The sequence below is a fragment of the Petromyzon marinus genome, unplaced genomic scaffold (genome assembly GCF_048934315.1).
Source record: "Petromyzon marinus isolate PM22_M1 ecotype Great Lakes invasive population unplaced genomic scaffold, UKy_Petmar_22M1.pri1.0 PM_G_Scaffold_37, whole genome shotgun sequence".
Classification (NCBI taxonomy): domain Eukaryota; kingdom Metazoa; phylum Chordata; class Hyperoartia; order Petromyzontiformes; family Petromyzontidae; genus Petromyzon; species Petromyzon marinus.
This window is the reverse complement of record NW_027422950.1, coordinates 1,100,251-1,107,449: the sequence shown is the minus strand read 5'-3', so window position 1 is coordinate 1,107,449 and position 7,199 is coordinate 1,100,251. Positions and strand designations below refer to the sequence as shown.

At 55.3% G+C, this 7,199-nt stretch overlaps 1 pseudogene; it reads left to right on the top strand.

Moving 5' to 3' along the window:
* The first annotated feature begins 1,328 nt into the window (after nt 1–1,328).
* Nucleotides 1,329–4,329, top strand: LOC142915925 (lysophosphatidic acid receptor 1-A-like; annotated as a pseudogene).
* Nucleotides 4,330–7,199: the final 2,870 nt, after the last annotated feature.

Genomic DNA, 7,199 nt, shown 5'->3' with positions numbered 1-7,199 from the left:
ACTCACACAGAGACCCACAGACTCACACAGACACCCAAAGACTCACACAGAGACCCGGAGACTCACACAAAAACACCACGCACTCACACAGAGACCTACAGACTCGTACAGAGACCCACACACAGAGAGACCCACACATTCACACAGATACCCACAGACTCACACAGATACCCACAGACTCACACATGGATCCACAGACTCAAACAGAGACCCGCACACTCACATAGAGACTTACACGAACCCACAGACTCACACAGAGACCCAAAGACTCACACAGAGACCCACAGGCTCACACAGAGACCCACAGACTCACACAGAGACTTGCACACTCACACAGAGACTCACACGAACCCACAAACTCACACAGAGACCCACAGACTCACATAGAGATCCACAGACTCACACAGAGTACCTACAGACTCACACAGAGACCCACAGACTCACACAGAGACTCACACAGAGACCCGGAGACTCACACAAAAACACCACACACTCACACAGAGACCAACACACTCGTACAGAGACCCACACACACAGAGTCCCACACATTGACACAGAGACCCACAGACTCACACAGAGACCCACAGACGCACACATGGATCCACAGACTCACACAAAGACTCACACAGAGACCCGCACACTCACACAGAGACTTACACGAACCCACAGACTCACACAGAGACCCACAGACTCACACAGAGACCCACAGACTCACACAGAGACTCACACAGAGACCCGGAGACTCACACAAAAACATCACACACTCACACAGAGACCTAGAGACTCGTACAGAGACCCACACACAAAGAGACCCACACATTCACACAGAGACCCACAGACTCACACAGAGACCCACCGACTCATACAAGGATCCACAGGCTCACACAAAGACTCACAGAGCCCCACAGACTCACACATAGACCCACACACTCACACAGAGACCCACAGACTCACACGGCCTTGGTACACGTGTATATATATAGGCTGTAGTGTATACTGTAGTGTACACAGTATGTATATATACTATTATTCTGTAGTGTATACTGTGTGTAAACACTGTATACTGTATAGGCTGTAGTGGGTCACAATAACACCGTGGACCTTAAAAACGGAAAAAACATCTAACAGGCGATGTTTCAGGCAACAGTCGTCTATCATAGCACAATATAGCCGCCTCATAAATTACCTTGTAACTTGACTACACGGCAAAAAACAATACTCAATTCGCCTTTTTTTAATATAAATCGGTCCATTTAAAAACATTTGGTTCGGGACAAGAGTGTAACGTTTCTCTTAACTTTAATGAATCTTCGCTTTGCAGGTGGGTGTCGGCGTGGGAAACAAAACGCGAGAACGAGATGGACGGCAGCTGCCACCACAATGAGACGATCACCTTCTTCTACAACAACATCAAAAGGCCACTGTACGACGAGTGGTCTGTCACCAGCGTGCTGGTCATGGTGCTCGGCATCACCATGTGCCTCTTCATCATGCTGGCCAACGTCCTCGTCATGCTCGCCGTATACATCAACAAGAAACGCCACCACCCCATCTACTTCCTCATGGCCAACTGGCCGTGGCGGATTTCTTTGCGGGAGCGGCGTACGTCTACCTGATGTTCAACACGGGACCCAACACTCACAAGCTGTCGCTGCCGACCTGGATGCTACGCCAGGGGCTGATCAACACGAGCCTCACGGCCTCCGTTGCCAGCCTTCTGGCCATAGCCATAGAGCGGCACATCACGGTGTTCCGGATGCAGATGCATTCGCGGATGAGCGAGCGGCGCGTCGCGGTCGTCATTGCGATCATCTGGCTCATGTCCATCATCACCGGTGCCATTCCCAGCATGGGCTGGAACTGCATCTGCAACATCAGCACGTGCTCCACCATGGCGCCCCTGTACAGCACCAGCTACGTCATCTTCTGGGCCGGCTCCAATCTCTCCACATTCCTGATCATGGTGGGACTCTACAGTCACATCTTCGTGCACGTGTGGAGAAACACGATACCCGTGCCGCAGAATACCTCCAGGTCCACCCAGAGGAAAAAGGCCACCATGAGCTTGCTCATAACGGTCACCATCATGTTGGGTAAGTGTTGTAGGTCTGGGCAGCAGGTGCTCATATTCGACAACACGATTCACATTCGTCTTCGAGCGTGTGTGTGTGTGTACAGCCCCTTGTGTCGATCCGGTGCATGTGTAGGGAGTCATTTTGTAGTGTGGGTTGTGTAAAGGTGGGGTAAATAGACGTGGGAGCATAGAAAGTGTAGTACAACAATGGAGATTGTTGCACTGGCCACCATGTAGCCTCTGGGGCAGGCTACATCAATCTGACGTGCGTGACAGTCGCCTAACCAAGCACCGTCTTGGCTCAACACTCTGCTCAGCTTCTGATCGGATTTGGTGAATGTTCTCTGGGTGATTTTGGTTGTGGGCAACATTCATGGCTCATATCGCATGCCGAACAGCTTCAGGGGAAACAGTGGCCCAGTGGTTAGCGTACTGGCGCTATGAACCCAGCGACTGCTGTTCGATTTCGAACCACGGCTAACGGTGGCGAGTCGTTATCGGCACCAGGTGCGGCACCTCCCCAGTCGTTTCACCAAACTGCACCGGCTAGGTTGAAGTACGCAGAGGATTGACGAAGGCCTGCGAATTATCATTCGTACGACGACTATTCTAGCACAGCGGTTGAAACAACGGGGCAAAGTTTTTTTTTATCTCCCCCCCCCACCGCCTCTGTCCACCCGGCAGTACGTAGGGGTCTAGCCACAGTTTGTCGATCGGCAGGTCTGGGTGTAGCGAGGTAAAGTGTGGTTCCTCGTCTGGCCAACGGTGGAAAAGCAGGTGGGAAAAGAACCCTCTAAAGGGCCTCTCCACAGTTCTCCTCTAGTGGAGGGGCCCTCCTTGCAGCAGTCGTGGAGCAAGCCATTGCAGGGTTGTGCCTTGACCTTCCACGGGTTTCAGGGAACAACGCTGATCTTGTTCCACACGTTGCTATCAAAATGCCTGACTCGTGTGTCTCGTGCCGTCGCCTCTCAGGAGCCTTCATCGTGTGCTGGACGCCAGGCCTGGTGATTCTGCTGCTGGATTCGTTCTGCTCGGACTGCAATGTCCTGGCCTTTGATAAGTACTTCTTGCTCATAGCGGAGCTCAACTCCGCCATGAACCCCATCATCTACTCGATTCGGGACAAAGAGATGGTCGCCACTTTGCAGCGAATCCTGTACTGCCAAAAGGCAGAAGCCATCATCACCAATGGCTCCGATAACGTCTCCAATAAATCAACGTCCACGGCGAATCACAACCTGGTCACGCCTATCAGTCACTTGACCACCACAAGTGCGATGAAGATGAATCAGTTTGTCGTCTAATATCTAATTGGGCTAACGATGCATGGTTTTCCAACCTGATGATGATGATTGCTTGTGTTGCAATCGAAACGTCGTGATTTATTTTATTTTATTACCTACGTGACTTTACAAAAAGAACCAAAGAGTATGTTTCTCTTTGCGATAAGATTTCATTGAACCTGGGTACAATGTATGTGTGTGTGTGCACCCTTGTGGAGATAATGCATACTAGAATTTAAATACAAACCTAGTGGCATTTGGTACGCTTCGTACCAAGACAGTTATATATCCATACGGTTTTATTTTCTGGGTGAGATCACTTCAATATAAGTGTCGTTAAACCCGCCAACCAATTGGTATGGTGTCATGTAAATAGAACGTGGCCAATTCCTTACTAGTACAGCACACCGGTATGTTTGAGGGTAAATAGAACGTGGCCAATTCCTTACTAGTACAGCACACCGGTGCGTTTGAGGGTAAATAGAACGTGGCCAATTCTTTATTAGTACAGCACACCAATGTGTTTGAGAGTAAATAGACGTGGCCAATTCTTTACTAGTACAGCACACCGATTTGTTTGAGGGTAAATAGACGTGGCCAATTCTTTCCTAGTGTAGAGGAGTAGTGGAGGACGTCATGTCACTCAGGGGGGTGAAAAGGGATGATGCCAGAAGTTACGGGGGATATATAAGGGGGAACCCGTGACGTAGAGGGGGTTGTCGCGAAGGGCCAGGAACGGAGAGAGTTGGGGAGTCGGGATCCAGGTTAGGGGGAATCAGCGCCAGGCGAGTGTGATACTTCACCCGGCCGACCGAGTTGGGTGATCCCTCGGTTGGTGCTGCGGGGGGGAGATCACGTATAGCCTGGATGGAGCTAGGGGCCTCCCAGTACCCTTTCCCCTGGGGAGATATTAGGGTTGTCACCTGTTGGGCGTAAGCCTTTAATAAGTTACCGGCAGTAGCCCTTAATAAACCTTGGTATCAGCCACTACTAAAGAACCGTGTCCGTGTCGTCAGTTGCACCTCAACAACTGGTGCCAGAAGTGGTTTCGTTCCGCGCCACAATGCCTAGATCCAGCGCGAAACGAAAGACTACGCCTAGGGTGCACCAGGGCGACAAGGACGTCGGCGAGCTGGCGACGATCCCGGAGACCGGGGGCCCGGTGATGTTCCCCGTGGAGATGGTCCAGTCGGGGCCAGAAGAGGCGGCGGTCGGGGGAGCTGCCGCGCCGCCGTCGGACGAGTGGTGCGCCATCGCGGCCAGGCTGGAGACGCTGCAGCTCACGATGGCGCAGCTCGCCGTCGCTTTGGCAGAGGTGGGGGACCGCGTACACTCGGCGGGCGGTGATTTTCGCCAAAACCGCGGGATCGCCGACATCGCGAATCCCGCCAAAACCATAATTCCCGCCAACGCGCCGCCAGGTGCGCCGCAGCAATCGGGCGCCATTTTTTATGCGCCGCCGGATCCAGCCGCCAGTGTCGCTGCAATGCAGGAACCGGCCGCCATTGTTGGCGCGACGCCGGAACCGGCTTAGCATCATACTATCGTCGGTTTCGTTCGCGATTTTGCGACTTGCGAAGCCACTGCACACACTTTCGGCCAAAGGTACAAAATTTCGCTGGGGGATGGAGGAGGAAAACGCCTTTATGGCGCTTCGCACGGCCCTGGCGGATGCGCCGCCCTTGGGGTATCCCGATTTCTCTAAACCTTTCTTGACACCGACGCCAGTAACACGGGCATTGGAGCCGTCTTGGCCCAGGTGATCGATGGGGTGGAACAGGTGGTGGCCTATTGTCTCCCAGTGAGCAGCGGTACTGCGTCACCAGGAGGGAGCTGCTGGCTTTTGTTTTTTTTGTCCAGCTGTACCGGCCGTATTTGTATGATCGCCGGTTCACCGTCCGGACTGACCATGCAGCCCTGCAGTATTCCCTGTGAATTGACCAGCCCTCGGGTCAGCTGTCCCACTGGCTCGAGGCGCTCCAGGAGTACCCCTTCGATGTCATCCATAGGAAGGGGACTCGGCATGGGAATGCAGACGGCCTTTCCAGGCTGCCCCCGGACAGCGGGTGCGCTTGTGCCCTGGGTTCCAGCCGCTGTAAGGCCCCAGTGAACACTGCGGCCCAGTTGGTCGCATCGGCCGAAGCGGCACCCCCTCCGGGTGTGGCATTGCATTGCCTGTTGATTTTGGCCTGGGACTCCCCCGGGAGGTATGCTCCAAGTTGCAGATGGAGGATTCCTCTCTGCTGAGGCTGCGACGCCGGGTTGGGTCAAAGGCCCGTAGCTCGGCTCCGTCGGTGGCCCCGGTGATCGTCGTACATGACGGCCTCTTCATGCGTTGGGATGCCCAGTTGGAACGCTATTGTGTGGTGGTGCCCATTGGCTTACGAGGAAAATTGACCCTGGTCATTCATGAGAAACTTATGCACTTCGGCTACCATAAGACCTTGTTGACCCTTAAACGGGATTACTATTGGCTGGGTGTGGAGGATAATGTGGCTCTGATTTTGAAAGGTTGCCACGACTGTGCGCGGCGGAAGGCCCCTGTTGGTCAGGATCGGGCGCCGCTGCAGTCCATCCGGGTTTCTCATGTCAATGAGCTCGTGGCACTCGACATTCTGGGGCCATTCCCTGCATCCCAACGGGGCCATAGGTACCTCTTGGTGGGCGTGGAATATCTCACACGTTGGCCTATGGCGTGGCCTCTGGTGGACCAATCGGCCTCGTCCATCACTGAGGCGTTTGTTCAGGGGTACGTCCTTGACAAAGGGCGCCAGAACAGCTCTTGACGGATCAGGGGCAGAATTTTTCTTCCCGTTTGCTCAAGGAGGTCTGTAACCTCCTTGGGACGAAGGTCCGCACCTCGCCCTACCACCCCCAGTCCGACGGGATGGTAGAGCGATTAAACCGCACACTCACGTCCATGCTGTGTCATCATGTGAGCACGTCCCAATCGGACTGGGACCTGTTCATCCCGGGGGTGCTGGCTGCGTACAGGTTAGCTCCTCATGCCTCGACGGGGTTCTCACCATTTTGCCTCATGTATGGGAGAGAACCCGAACCCCTGATGCACGTCCAACTGGACCTCGGGCCTGCCAAAAAGGGTTTGCCTGTTCCCATCCAGATGAGGATCGCGCTCGATCAGCTGCGCGAGGCGCAGTAGGCGGCGTTAGATAATTCGGCCAGCCGACAGGCGGCCTCCGAGCGTCTGCCCAAACACCAGGCTGTCGGCCGCCCGTGGGAAAAGGGCCAGTTGGCGTGGCTGCACTGCCCCCAAGTGCCGGTGGGTACGTCTCCTAAATTACATCGCCCATGGCAGGGCCCTGTCGAGGTCGCGGAGGTCCGCCGTTCGCAATGTGTCCGTATCCGGTGGGGCCGTCGTCACTGGACTGTGCACCCGTCGCGGCTCAAGCGGGTGATGCCACCGGGGCTCCCTGATTCATCCCCATTTTTGGAGCGGTCGGCGATTGCTGTGTCCGACGAGCCGGGCCGCGGGGGTTGTGGAAATGCGAGCGATGTCCTGCCCTTGTGTATGCCCGCAGAGCCACCGACAGTGACGCCGCCAACAGCGGGCCGTCTGGGGGGTGTCCCGGCGGCGACCCGGCCTCCAGGCCACCGCCCGGTTCAGACACCGACGCCACAGGGATCAGTGGGCCGCCGTTAGAGGCGCCAGCTGAGCCCCTGCCAGTGGTGCCGCCGGCGACGCCTCAGCTCGGCTACGTGCCGGCTGGCTCGGCTTTGGCCGGCGCACCGTTGCCTCAGGCGGCCGACAACACATGGGGGAGCGGGCAGGCGGCGGGCACGCACTCAAGGGGCGTGCGCATACACTGACGGCCCGCGAAGTC